The following is a 15,698-nucleotide window of genomic DNA, read 5'->3' on the forward strand; positions in this document are numbered from 1 at the left end:
TATGGTCCAATTTTAGTGATACATTATTTCAAAATGTCTATTAGAAAAGCCAATCCTGATTTGACTTCTAATGATGGAAATGAGAGGTCAATTCAATCGATATCCGATTTAGGATATAAATTATCACACCTCAAATGAATAAATATATATGTTATTTTGTTATTTTTAGGCAGCGCAGGGTTGATCCAATGAATTTTATACAGGGTAAGTTAATCCTCCTCACCCTGGAGTAATGGTTTACACTTTGCCAATGATGACCTTCACTGGAGCAGCTGGGGGTTCAATGCCTTGCTCAAAAGCAGCCACAGGGTACTTATCAAACAAGATGTACTAACCCTCTTCACATTGGTTCTTACCAAATGCATTCTCTGACGTCCCCCCCCATTAATTATGATGGGCTGGTACAATTAAGCCCCGTCCACACGGAGACAAAACGGGTGTTATCCGCTATAGTTCTTTATCGTATGGACGGTTCGTCCACACGAGGCCTTAACGCAGGGGTCTCAAACTCAAGGCCCGGGGGCCAAATCCGGCCCACGACTTCATTTTATGTGGCCCCGCAAGAGCTTGCAAAGAATATAATATGTTTATTATACGGTTACATGCCACTTTACAGAAGCAGGTTGCCCATAAACTACATGTCCCACAATGCATCTCGTTTAGTGACATTCGCACTGAAGAGACTTGCAATTATTTGCCCTGGACTTCTGCTTTCAGACGTAGTTAATTATGAAGTTATTACCCTATCCAATAAAAATCCAATGCAGAGGCAATAATATAATATAATACATTATTTTATATATATATTATATATTTATATAGTTACAACCGGCCCTTTGAGTGCAACCTTTATGCGAATGTGGCCCGCGATGAAATTGAGTTTGACACCCCTGCCGTAACGGAACCGCGGAAACGGAGCCCTCAAATGATAACGCATCCCAAAGTGGGAAGGTTTGGTAACGTAACGCTTGCGGCACCGTGTGTACGCCCTAAACCAAGGGTACTCAAATACAAATCTTAAAGGCCAAAAAAAATTGTTTCAATAAGACAAAGGTCCGTTTATTACGGTGATTTAAACTTTTAAACAATTGCAACAAGATTCTTAACACGAGGTTGCAAAAACAAAAATAATCTGTATGCAGCCGTTTTCAATGTTATTGTGTCTGTGCTTGATCCCTCAGAGTCACAGTGTGAGAGCTGCACAGTTATGAATAAAGGCAGCTGCACCCTCTTTCATTCAGCATTCCCATTATTGCTTTATAAATGTCTTGCCCCCTTGTGTGTCCACTGAGGTTCGTCAGGCCCAACACATCTTCAACAAACTCCCCCTTTGCCTCATCATAAAAACTCACAAACACCAGCAACTGAGCATTGTCAGTGGTGTCAGTGGACTCATCCACAGCTAAGGAAATGCACTGTGCATTTTTTATTCCATCACAAAGCTGATTCATCAAATCACCAGCCAGTATTTATGTTCTTCTGGTTGCTGTGGAATCTGAGAGGGGGATTTGCTTGATTTGACCTGTTATTTCCTCTTTTTGTTTGCCTTCAAACATGGTCTTCATCACTTCAGTCATGCATTCTTTTATACTTCAGTTATTATCCAGTGGAATTTCCTTACCTACTGGCCTAGTTAAATCAAAGTGGTTACTTTTTTTTGGCTGGGCAGTGTAGTTTTACACACCGTCTTATTTGACTTTCTCAGGACTTAAAACTGTTTTTTGGGGGCAGACCCCCACAAAGAAAAAAATATATTTACACACTTAAGGTCATCATCTTAACAGTTTTGTATGCTCATCCGTGAGCAGAGCATCAAGTTGACATGTCTATTACAGCTGAATGCGGCGATTACCATTTTGTTCAGCAAATGCCTCACAAAATTAGTAAGATCCAAAGCTTTAGTGCGTTTTGATTCAATGCTGAGTACAGCCAAACTTGACAGTCTCTTCTCTGTCATTGTAGACCGCAAATACCTCATTCCTTCAGTACTTGGGTCCGAATGCTTCTCGTTTTGCGCCGTCCCGTTCAAATGAAATCAGGGCCGGGGGAGGGGTTACAAGACGTGCGTCTTGTGCTGCATTCACTTGCACTCGGACATTAGAGACTTTCTCTCATAAATGTCCGATGAGCCACAACTTTTCTTTCAAAACAAAGCTGCCAACATGGGGTGGCAGCTGGGGTGGCAAGGCCTATTTTTAGGGTGGCAGTTGCCACCCCATGCCACCCCGGTAGGTGAAACTAGGCTACTTGCTACAGTACAGATGCAACTAGATGAGCTGTTAACTCTCGCTCTGACTTTTTTTTTTTAAACACACACGCATTTTTGCCACCCGCATTCCGCGAAGACCCGCCCTACTGTGCCTCTGATTCGCAGACTGTTGGTGGGGGGAAAAAACGCTGACGGGATGCTGAATGTGATTGGACCAATGCGTTGACAGACACACACAGACAGTGGAACAGTCGGATATGCAGAGCGCTGTTTGCAGTGGACATAGCGGAGAATTTTGACTCGTTGCGTTGTGGCGATGTCTCACAGATAACACAGATAATACAGATAATACATATGAAAAGTATAATTTGCTCAGAGTCCAGAGACAGTTGTGGTTCGGTCCGGATCCGGACCAGAGTCCGGACTTTGAGGATGCCTGCCCTAAACGATCAAAGCCCCGCCTCTCCCCACCTCTCCTGCTCACCCCCGCGTCACCCGCGTCATTGCTGATTTAGCTGCTAAATCCACCGTGAAGAATAACCAGAAGGGCAGCCAGTCAACCATGGCAACCATGCTCGGGGGGTCTTATTCGCTGCTTTTGGTGTATTTTGTGGCGGAAGTACAGCGCCACTTACAGGCCCGGCATATGTACTACAGCGTCTCCAGCGGGTCGAGCGGTCTCGTGTGGACGGACACGTTTCTTGTGCCGATTCCGTGTGGACGGAAGACTTTTTTGATATCGACCTTGGTTCGTTTTCGTTTTCGTCTCTGTGTGGCCAGGGCCTTAGGGGCCTCAAACAGCCTTTCCTGTCTCTATAAGGCAGTTATTATTGGACCGCAGGTCAGAAGCTGCATCTCAAACACGTACACACATTGAGCAAACACAATCCACAACATCTCTCTCTACATGTTTACTCCTCTTACACAAACACATGTCGCACTGTTCTGCTCTACAAGCCTTATCAGCGTCCTATCTGTTTTCTAACACTCCATAGTAATACTACCATGGGCTGTATTGAAGCTTAACACCTGAAACACAGAAACACCTAGATATATGGTCACACTAGTTTGGCACTCTGCTTTACTAGTTAAATAAAACATTATACTAGTCACTCTTTTCAGCAACTAGTGGCACTTTTGTCCGACTAGTTAGCACATAAGCCTTACTAGTGACGCCAGGAGCAGCACTAGTAGCACCAAAGTCCCAACTTGTAAGCTTTTTCATGAACTAGTGGCCCTCTGACCGTACTAGTGACACTAAAAGTCTTACAAGTTAACTAGTGCGCTGCAAAAGCTCTGACATGTTAACTAGTTACAAAAAAGAAGCAGAACTAGTTAACTAGTGGCATACATTTGTCTGCACTAGTTAACAAGTAGCACCCAGAATCACTCACTAGTTAACTAGTAAAGGCAAAAGGTTCACTAGTTAACTAGTTGACACCTCTTTTGACCTTACTAGTTAACTAGTGGGGCTCAACACTTCTACACGTTAACTAGTGAAACCTTTGCCCTTTACTAGTTAACTAGTGAGATACATTTAAATTCCACTCGTGAACTAGTGAGGCTTAAAATGTTCCCAAATGTGCACTAGTCACACTAGTTGCACATAATGCTAATGAGGAGGAGGGGAAAGAATGCATCGAGGTCTCCAAATAGTTTCTTTAAAGCTTAAATACACTGTGTTTTAAAATACAGTCATATGACCATATTCACAAAAATATAAAACAAAAGTATTTTTGTAATTATGATCATATGACTGTATATCCAATGAGGTAAGAACATTGAAGACTTTGTTGAAATTAGAAAGTTGCCTTAGGACAGCAGACAGGAATATAGATCCTCTTTAAAACATTTTATTAAGCTGCAATTTGAAAGGTGCTTGGATTAGAATAGCACTGTGATAATAACAGAGGGAGGGACATTAGTGATGGATAGAAAGATGGAATAACCCTCTTCAGATCACAGCTTTCCTGAGAGGCTGAGAGATCGCTGTGACCTCCGTAAATATTAGTCTAAGGCATATGGAGAGGTAGTTTATCTTGATACGGATCTATCGTTACCCTGATTTTAAGATCTGTCCAGTGTTTTAGCTTTATTCATTTCATGAGCACCGCTGATAAAATGTCCCACGATCATATCCGCTACTTGTGTCTCTAGTGCCGGTGTTCTCACACACAAGCATACGCACACTCGCACCAACAACAACACACACACAAAGCGCAGCAAAGCAGAAACATTCAACATGTTGAATCAGGAGCGGAAGGTGTCGGCTGTCGGCAAAATAAATCACTCTGATTGGCTGTTCAGCTTAGCGAATCAATGCATGAGAAGCGAAACGGAAGTGAAGAAGGCACACACAGACGGCTATTATTTTTCATTTTCCAGTACCTTAATAAACATGTGTTCGATTATAAGTCGTTCTGTGAAACAGTCTGTGAAACAGTCTGTGATGGACGAGAGTGAAAATGGAACGCACGCTATTTGTTGTTTGTATATATCACGCAGTCTGTCTTCCGGTTGCCTCTTTTGAATTAAGAATACACACTACTGCCGCTTGCTGGTAAGGAGAGTTATTGCCACTCAAGCATGCACAGTGCGTACGTGCTACTTGGCCGTCGGCTGAAGTCTTTGCGGTGTGTTCCAGTGCGACTTTTTGGCCAAGACGCAGGAGACGTGAGGCGACACAACAATCGGGTCCGTCGGGACGTGTTCTTTGGTGTCAGTTTGGTGTGTCAGGGCCTATAGACCTTGTTAACCCCTGACCTTTCAACATGCAACCAATCAGATAACAGCTGTATGAAGTGGTGCAAGCTAGCAAGGGAGGTAACCATTGAAACGAAATTGAACTGACTGTTTTCACCGCAAGGCTCTGCACCAAACCTTGCAGTGAGAAAGGAGCAAATTGTCCATCATGTGAATGCAGCTTAAAAGTGTGCACACACAACAAAATATGCAATTGTAATACCTTTCATTCCAAACCCATTAAACTGCAGCTGTAAACGTTCCAAGGTTTGGTCCCTTTAAGCCACAAGACTTGGATGACAGTCAGCTTCCCGGTACAACCTATAACTTTTGGATGGAGCTGGGGTTGGACTCTAAGCTCAGAAAAGTATTTCATCATGAGCCTGGCTTCATGCCCGGGGCGTCATCATGTTGAAATATGAAGGCAGCCTCCCAAAAACTGTTGTCACCAAGTTGTAACATTAATATGTCGTTTGAATGTATCCATTCACTCAAACCAACAAGACCATCCATAATAAAATGTCCAATTTGTACATTATTTCTACAAATAGACCACATGCTACAACAACATCAGAATCCCATGTTGGTATGGTCACACAGATAGTGGGCATGTGCCACTTTTAATTGCAATAATAAAACATTATTCACATTGAACTATTGGCACAGTTCAGAAAAACTCAGCTAAATGTTAAAAGCCATTCCAATTCCCATTTCACACATGCTCTTAACCTTCAGAAACGCATAATGTCTAGAGAATAATGTATTAATGTAGAAATCTCTCTCTCTCAACATCGTTAACTCAGTTCAACATGCGACACTTTCACAGCTGCACACATTAACATATGCGCACTTTCACGCACGCACGTGCACAGTGTATATGACCAACAGCATCACTGTCTGCCTCCTCCTATGTTCATGCTGCAGGACCAACACGCAGCATTTTTTTCTCCCCCTCTCTTATTATTTGTCACTATCACAGACGCGCACGCACACGCACTCTGACCTGCCAGAATCAGTAGCCTCGCGCAATCTCCGCTGAAACGGCGGAACAAACCAGTGGTGACACGTGTGCGCACAGCGCGCGGCTCAAGCAGACCAAGCGTGTCCACACACACACACACAGTCTACACACACACACACACACACACACACACACACACACACACATACACAAAGCACATACCAAAGCAGCAGGTGCTTCTTAATCAGCCCCAAATACACATGCGCCAAAGACGCACGCGAGCACACTTCCAGTGATCCGGAAAAGTCTAAACACATGAAGCAGAAACTGGAAAGATTCAAAGTGTCTCCGGAAACAAACTGCTCACATTTCATCAACAAGATGAGACACAGCATAAAAAAACAAGCGCACGTTCATTTGTTTTGCCTTCCTACCTTCCTCGTGCATCCGCTGCAGACAGAAAGTGAGGTTCCTCCGCCAACCCGGCATGTTCATGAGGAAGAGGAGCAGAGGTCTAGAAGATGAGGGTGATGAGGAGTGATGAAGAGAGTAGATCCTGTCCGGGTTAGGTGGTGACACGCAGGCGACAGAAGCAAATGTAACGATTCCCCTGTTTCTTCTTCTTCCCCTCTGTGGTCCTCCCCGGGTGTGTCTCGCGGTAAACGCGGAGTAGACGCTGCTCGCTCCGGTTACGACCCCGCTGACAGTCCGTGTAACAGTCGGTCCCGCTGCGGCACCAATGGTCTCTCTCCCGCTCTCTTACTCTCTGCTAACAGAGTCCAGTCACCTCTCTCTCTCCGTTTCATTCATTATTTGTCTCTCTTTATCTGCCTCTCTGTCTCCCCTACTGTCCCTCCATCCCTCGCACTGGCTGTCTGTACTTCATTTACTCTGTCTTTGCTCATCCCTTACTTCTCGCTCCACTCTCTCTTCCTCTCTGAGTTACTTTGTCAGTTCTTTTGTAGTTCCCTTTACAGAAGAGTATTTACTGCAGGAGAAATATTTAAAAAAAATCGTTGCTGCAAGTAATTTCTGCATTTTAAAAGGATACTTAAGTACATTATGCATATTTGGTGCCAATATGTATGATACACATATTAATACTTGGACAAGCAGCAGCTGCTACAGTATGTGCCACTCATGAACCCACTCCTGAAAAAACAAGAGACAGGTGAAAATAACTCAAAGCAACCTTTCTAGAGTGTTGCAGTGATGACGATTTGTGTAGGCCGACCAGAAAGTTAGCATAGCAAGTAGTGTGCAACCAAAAAGTAATAATATTCCCCCCCGATTTTGGTAATATTGCAGAAAATAAGCTTAGTGGCCAACACATGTTCATGATTCTCAACAAGTTGTGTTCAGCAGGATACTTTCCACATATTAACACTAGAACCGCCAACGGGTAAATTTGACCCGCAGCTATTTCTTGATTGTATGTAACTTTTTTTCAATAAAATATTCAAGTCTCCCAGTCGGTGACTTTTCCTGAAAGTGTGTTATGTAGCAACCTCTGTTGTTAAAAATGGTCAATATGAAGTCAGATTGAAAAAATTGCCATTTATACCCATCAGCGCCAGCGATTAATATTTACCTTATAGAAAATGCAGTGATTTTCGCGCTATTGATCTCGCTCCTGTTGTCTACTGCGGTTCCTTATAGATAGAGGGAGAGAGAGAGAGAGAGAGAGAGAGAGAGAGAGAGAGAGAGAGAGAGAGAGAGAGAGAGAGAGAGATACATACATACATACATACATACATACATACATACATACATACATACATACATACATAGATAGTTATAGATCGATGGATATTTATAGATAGATAGAGAGAGAGATAGAGAGACACTTTGCATCACACACGGTAGCGATATTTTATACTTCATGCTATCTGCACAAACTAGATATCACATGGAAGCTGATAGTCCACAGATTCTATTGGTATAAGTTTCATCACTGCGATCAAAACTCACCGTTAACCCTGTGTATGATAAATAAAAGAACATTGTACCTTGAAAATCAATGCATTCTAATAGCGGGTACATTTTACCCTTTGGCGGTTTTAGGTATTCAGCGACCCCTGGCGGTTCTAGTGTTAACACCACATAGGGATTAAGCGTAAATGCAATCGGCAGAAAAAAAAAAACCGAAGGTTAGGCTATAAAAGTTTACATCAGTTGCATGGTTGCGCGTCACCATCATTAAGCTAAAGGTGGACTTGTGTCGCCGTATGACATTCAGTAGTCTTATTTTGTTACTTATTAGCCACTGACACAAACACTTCAAAAAACTGTTGACTTTGTGACAAGGGAACCAGAAGTGGTCAAATGCTAAATCCTTTCCGGGTTTGAGGACTCCTTACTGCACCACTCTATTAACAGTTCAACTCAAATAAAAAAAACATAAAACTAAGGTGAAACGAAAGCCACAAACAAAGCAGCAACAAATCGGGATGGCATAAGGAATACATACACCGAATCCATGACAGTTTAATATATAATATATTTCATTTAGAAGGAACTCCGCAGCTTAATGAAACATGATCAATAAAGAGTTGTGCAACAGTACAGTACACACAGGTATTTTAAATGTTGCTATATAGACCTCAGAGCTAAGCAAATACATCATTACTGTAATTAAAAAAGTTATGATGAGCATAGACTGTGTATACAAGGTGTACATAGTCACCTTAACCTTAGTTACCATGAGTGTAAGAGAGGGTGGAGCTGGACCAAGTATTGTTAGCATAGCAACTGCTAGATTACTAAGTCTAGTGCTAGCTAGCTAGCTTGGTGGGGTGGGCAAGATGCACTGTAATTAGCGTTAGTTAAGATTTTGAATTGAAAAGTTAAAAGAATGCTCAAAACTAAATGTACTGAAAAAAGAACCGCTGAATATTTTGAGTGTCTACTAGTACCGCACACTGAACAATGCAGTAGTAGGGGTTGTTTGCGGCATTACTCCTAAAATATACAAACCTTTTAACATAGCACTTTGAGTGCTTTGCTAATATAAAGCAATTATAACCATCAGAAACAGACATTCCCCTTGTACAATAAAGCCATACGTATATTAATATTATTTATTCAAATCTGATTACACATGTTAAAAGTTCCTTACAGAGACACAATTATACAAATAGGCAATGTTGATAGCCAAATACAATCAAACAAAAAGTAATACATCGCTGAGAATATGGGTTTTGTTATTTTAGTATTCATGGAATTTCTTTACTGTACAAATACATTTTGACTGATAGATGTTTTGGTCAAAAGTTCTACTTACTTCTGTATGTCAGTATGCTTCAAACAAAGTGCTTTCAGATGGTGGAAAAGTGTCTGAAAGCGTGACACCTTTCTAAAATCAGAATAGGGGGGCTGTACCAGACAATTAGTGTAACTTTCTGCAACCGACAAACTGACAAGCTCAGAAATGATGCAGTTTGAGCGTCTCTCAGGCTCTCACACACAACTACCAATGCAACCTAATGATGGATAACCATGTATTTATTTTTTATTTAACCAGATAAAAAGCATTGAGATAAAATCTCATTTACAATGCTGACCTGGCCAAGAAGGCAGCTCCTGAACAACAACAAAAAGCCCGCGTTTTATCCAGTTTGTACACAACGATGGAGAAACTTAACAAGCAGCAGTGGTCCACTGAAGAGACCAGCTACCTACTGGGAATCTGGTCTTCCGAAGAGGTACAGAGGAAGCTGGAGCACAATCGGCCATTGTTGTTGTTGTCGGTGTGAGCTGTGAGGAATTTCCGCGCGGTTTGGCTTTATGAAGCAGGCACGCAAACGGTTATGTCATGACGCAAACGATGACGCAATGACGCAGCACCAGTCGGACTCTGGGCGGTGTGAAAAGAGCCGGAGCTAAACCGAAGAACCGGTTCTGAACCTGAAAAGCTCTAGCACGGAGCTTGAACCGGAGTTGCGTTGGTGTGAATGAGGTATAAGTAAACAAAGGACGAAAAGCAGTGACTATATTGTGCACATTTGGGACAGTAAGAAAGGTACACTACTTATTACTGCAAGAGCAGCTGGTGGTAAGGACTTCAGACAACTTCAATTCAAAACAGGCTATGACAAGTGCCATCAGTTTGAGGCTTGATTGAAGGTCATTCCAAGACCAAGGACCATAATAAAAAAGACTCCTTTTCCCAGCCTCAGTCCGCACAGCAGGTACCTGAGGCCTGTACTACGAAGCCGGTTCAACATAACCTGGATATGTTTGAGTTACCCGGTTTACCTAATCCAAAACAAACGCGCTCTCGCTAAACTGTCCTACGACGCTGGTTATCAACTCGTTAACTCAAGCCAGGGTTTCTCTGTCCGGCTGAGTGCGCGTTCACATGAAAGGGGCAGGGTTAGCAACATTTGACCAATCACAAACATGGAGAAGTGTACTGACAGCGCAGCATCATACTTCCTGAATGAAAAGTGAACTATAATATTAGACAAATATGAAGAAGTTCAACTTTAAACATCCATGACTTAAACACTTTATCCAGGATAAAAGCCACATAGTTGTACCTGCAAGGTGAATACATTAACAGGTTTATGATATCACTGCTAAGACACGAGTGGATCTGACTTTAATTACATTTGACTCGAGTGTTTCGTCAACTTAATGTGTTGCTTAAAATAATACTTCTGCATACAGTATGTGACACTGTGAGTGTTGCACGGCCAGATACGGCTCAAGAAGCTGACTCAGATAAGGAAATATATGATACATTATGATGTGATATGATATGAATGATAATGGGACACATCTACGTCTGCACTCACAGTGCCGTGGACTGTAGGCTACGTAATGTTACTTTGATCCGGTTACTTATGCCGTCTTTCCTGCAACGGTAGTTTTTCTGTATTTCCTCTATCCTGTAATATGAATTGATCGCTTTAAACTCCGCACACTGAGCTCTGATTGGTCAGCAGGCGGTGCTTTCACTGAGTTGATCTCTTATCCTGGAACCCAACCTTCTCCGGAGCAGGTTTGCCGTTCAGCATAAGTTACCATGGAAATCTAGCCCGGTAAGAAGAGAACCAGCGTCGTAGGACCGGAAACCCACAGTTTTCCCTGAAGTTAGGTCGCTAAGCGAAAATCCGGCTTCGTAGTACAGGCCTCAGGAACCGTATCCAGGCACTGGATCTGAGGTTGTAAGAGTCACAAACTGGAACAAATCTGGCACATATACTGTATACAGTGGAAGCTTACCTAAAATGGCTTTATACATTAATAAAAACCAGTGCTGCATCCTACGCATAGTAAGTGAGGACCATCCAGTTAGGCTATACAGTGTGCAATGATGAGTCCTATAGGGTGCATTTGATATATAACGCAGTGCAGCATGGTAGAGTGGGTCAAGTTTGGCCAAAACAGTGGGACAGGCAAATCTATCAATGGTATCACCGTAGTCAAGCTGGGACAGGAATAAGCCAGAGACCAACCTTTTACGGGAAGAAGTTGAAAAAAAACATTTAAGTCTGTAAAGGAAGCCAAGAGTGAATTTCAATTTCTTAGTTAGAACTTCAATGTGGTGTTTAAAGTTTAGATTTCTGTCCAACCAAAAGCCCAGATATTTGTATGTATCGACAAACTCAACGGAGACGCCAAAGGATACAGTTTCTCCTCAAAGGAGAAACTGTATCCTTTCCTTTCTTCATGGTTTTTGGTAGTGATAGGTTTTCCTGTAGATGTGGTCATTTCAAACTTTTCATATACTAGTTTTTTTTTCAAATGAAAAGCATTACATTGCATCACTTAATGAAAATATAGGGGCCCTATTAGTTTTAGGGGGGGGGGGGGGTTCCCTTTCCGGTGCTGCGTTATTTAGGTTGTTTTGGTTAAATGGTCTGCAAAGGCTAAAAGGCCCAAAGTTCGCTCCAGAGGGAGTTTCTCTCCCACACACTGCCTGAAGCACCTATATTGGATTTTATTTTCCACTGTAACATAGTGACATCACTATGTTGGCTAGCTAAAGTTATTATCCTCAAGCCATCGTTGCCTTTATTTATTTTTTCATGTATGAGATGATTACCGTTCTTTCACCTGATCTGGTGCTTTTGGAAGGCCTTTGGGGGATTTCCCAAAGCACCAGAGCACCAGATCTTATATATTCAGGGCTTTTGGGGGGTTTTCCCTTCCCTGTAGTGTGTTATATAGGTTTATGTGCATGTAAATGGTCTGCAAAGACCTAAATCCCAAAGTTCCCTCCAGAGTTTCTCTCCCTCCATTGCCTCCATTGGACTCTTTTATGTACTTCCGTATTATATGACATCACTGGGTAGCACTTGGGCTTCTATTGGCTAGCACTTCAACACATTGTACATGATAGGCTAAGGGGCGGGATGTTTCTAAGCGGTTGACCAATCACAATGAGTCGGCCAGCTAACCAATCAGAGCAGACTGGGCTCTGGTTTCAGACAGAGGGGGAAAAGAGGTGCTGCAGACAAAATAAAGACCTTTTTGAACATTAAAGCACGCAGACATGTCACAGTAGAGGAACAAAATACAAATATGAGCCTGAAAATGAGCATAATAGCGATCCTTTGATACAGCTAATGTCAAGGCTATTACACATCCAGCAGACACAGAGCAATCATAGGATTCATTTGAGGTCATGTTTGTGTCCATCTTTCTGGTTTCCACCTGCATATAAATCAGTTTTTGCTCTTTACTAAATAGAATAGAATAGAATTGGAGGATGAAACGCTCTTTAATGGTCACACATGCATAGCACACAGCACACACAGTGGGTGTTTCTCAATAGAGAACCGCAGTGACGCGTCCTAAAACCCGGAAGTAAGTTAGCATTTTTACCACGTCCGGTTCCTTTGACAAAAAGCAATGCAATTTCTCCATAGGATTTAGGAAAATAGCTGGAAATAAGGTCTGTGTTTGACACAAATTGAAGAGACGGATCACGTTTTGTTCTACGACATTAAATACATCAGCAGTGACTCCGCTGGTGATTTTTGAAGAGTTTACGTGTCTGAAAAACGATGGTTGTTAACATGTGGCTGAATAGGACTACAGAAGTTGTCCAGGCCGTTTTACGTCATTACACCGAACACGTAAAACCAGGGGTTAAATTGGGCCGGGGCTGTCCGGGGCTTCGCCCCGGCACATAGGACGATGCTCTGACGTCATCACCCTCGCACATTTGTCATATGTTTACAAAAAACATATGCTACAACTTTTCTCGTTCTTAATATAGACTATATTTAGGGTCGATATGTGTTGACTTTACTTTAAAATAGCAGATCTCTGTGACAGGATATAGTTTTCCGGCTTAGTGAACGTGTGTCTCTGCTCCGATCAGGAGCTGCAGCACGGCCCGGACTCCGCTCCTCCGCGGCTCCTCCGCGGCTCCTCCGTGCAGACAGTCTGCGGCGGTACCGCTAAACCATTGACCCGTAACACGTAGCCCGTTTCCTAAACCATGCTAAATGTATGTCTGCATAAAGCTGAGTTATGATCGGTCATAACAACACCGAATTTGGTGATGTTTAAATAGTTTAGAGTAGGGGTGTAACGGTATCCGTATTCGTCCCGAACCGTCACGGTTCTGACGTCACGGTTCGGCACATGCAGTCACACGACGAATACGCCTTTTTTTTTACGAGTGGGAAAAAAGTCTGTCACTCAGGGCAATATCCATTATACTATAATCCAGGGGGTGGTATTGCGCCTAAAAGCTGTTTGCCAGCCGCCCTTAAACAACAAATGAAGAAGAAGAAGAAAACACAACAAAACGAACAAAATACAAGAAGAAGAAAAGTTAGTATGGCGAGTTCAGATAACACACAGGAGCTAGAACCCACCTGCTTATTTTAAATCAGCTGTGTGGGAACATTTTGGGTTCCCTGTGGACTACAATAACGATGGAGTGCGAGTGGTGGATCGGACGAGTGGTGGATCGGACGAGGACGGTGTGTCAGCATTGTTCGACAGCGGTGCGGTATGCTAATGGTAACACACGCCAAACATGCTAAATCATATCAGAAGGCATCACCCAGATTTGCCAATCACCGGAGCCCGGCAAAAGACAACAGCAGTTCAACAGCTTATCCCCGCTGTTTTTAAGAAGCCAATATACATGAAAGCCGATCAGTCCAAAATAAATAACGGAAGCTATTGGCATATATATTTCAACGGCTATGCGCTCTCGAAACACTTTCTTATTATTTATGATGTAATGTCAAATGTTCTTTAGCAAGTGTGCAGAGCGAAGTGGATTTAAAATAGCAATTTGAAGGTTGGATATTTGTAAACCTTTTTTTGTGTATACATTAATAATTTAAGATGTACATTAATTCCAGTTTATTTGTAGTACTTTCTATTTGTATTGTGTCATTTGGTGGCATTAATGTGTGCATTTGATACAGATAGTGGAGCAGTTGCTTTTGGGCCTCATACAGTATAACCCCCCCCCCCGCACCTCCACACAGAGCCCCCCCACATATCCAATCCCAACTTAACCCCTGCGTAAAACACTCCCGCTAAGTTTGTTTGCCCTGTTCTGCTTGAAAGCAAGTACCTGCCTCCTGCAAACTGTTCAAACAAAAGCTTCAACTTGGACCATTTAGAATCTGTATGTTTGAATATGGATCTTAAGTTGGCGTGACGTTGAAGCAGCGACCCTGCTGTAGTTCGTTTATAGCATAACGTTAGCATTTTGCTTCCGGCGACTAGATTTATGATTCGAAAATTATAAAAGTAGGGTAGACATGTGGATATTATCCGGCTGAACAAAACGTGATCCGTCTCTTAAATGTGTGTCAACCACAGACCTTATTTCGAGCTATTTTCCAAACTCCTATGGAGAAATTGCATTGCGTTTTTGACGAAGGAACCGGAAGGAGTTTACTTCCGGGTTTTAGGACGCGTCACTGCGGTTCTCTATGTCGAGGAAAGCTGCTCCAGAGCCACTATTTCAAGGATACTACGTCATCGAGTCCAGCCGAGGGACTGTTCCAATGTCCAGGATACTTGGAATTCTACCGAGGCCGGCGTACTTCGTTGCGGGAAATTTCTAGGCTGCACATGTGTATCCTCTGCGGTCTTAAAATCCCCACAATGCTTTGCGCATGGACCAATTTCCAAAATCTTTGGCGGAAAATGTAAGGCAGGGCCTACACACTTGCTAGCCTGTCCCATTCTTCGTTCTCCGAATGATAGGAAGGATTCTTGCCTCGCTTCTGAAGGAACTGACTCGGAGGGACATGTTCTAGCAAGGAAGCCTCCTCGACATTGAGAAACACCCAGTGAAATGTGTTCTCTGCATTTAACCCATCCTAGTATCAGGAGTCTAGTAGGAGCTAGTGTACAGCGCCCGGGGAGCAATGTGGAGTGAGGGGATGTCCGGTGCCTTGCTCAAGGGCACCACGGCAGGGCCCAGGAGGTGAACTGGGACCTCTCCAAGTAGTAGGGGTTTCACAACTACCTATATTTACTAGTCGACAAGTTTTTCAAAATAGTAGTCGACTAGTCGACTAGTTGTTACATCATAATAAAGACACACAAAGAGAGGTGTAAAACTGTATTTTGTACACGCTCGTGAACTTTTAGTGCCGGAGCTGAAACTGAAACTGTAGAGCGCATAATTGCGGCGCATTTGCGGATAAGATGAGGACCCCTGAATGTCAGACGTGTTTTGCTGGAGCATTTTGCAGCACCTCAGCGCCAATGTCGGCATCCTCATCTCCTACGTTTGTCTCCATTTTGTTCACGACTAGTTGACTAGGGCCTACAGCGCCAACTAGTGGTAGA

This window comes from Trematomus bernacchii, unplaced genomic scaffold (assembly GCF_902827165.1).
Source record: "Trematomus bernacchii unplaced genomic scaffold, fTreBer1.1, whole genome shotgun sequence".
NCBI lineage: Eukaryota > Metazoa > Chordata > Actinopteri > Perciformes > Nototheniidae > Trematomus > Trematomus bernacchii.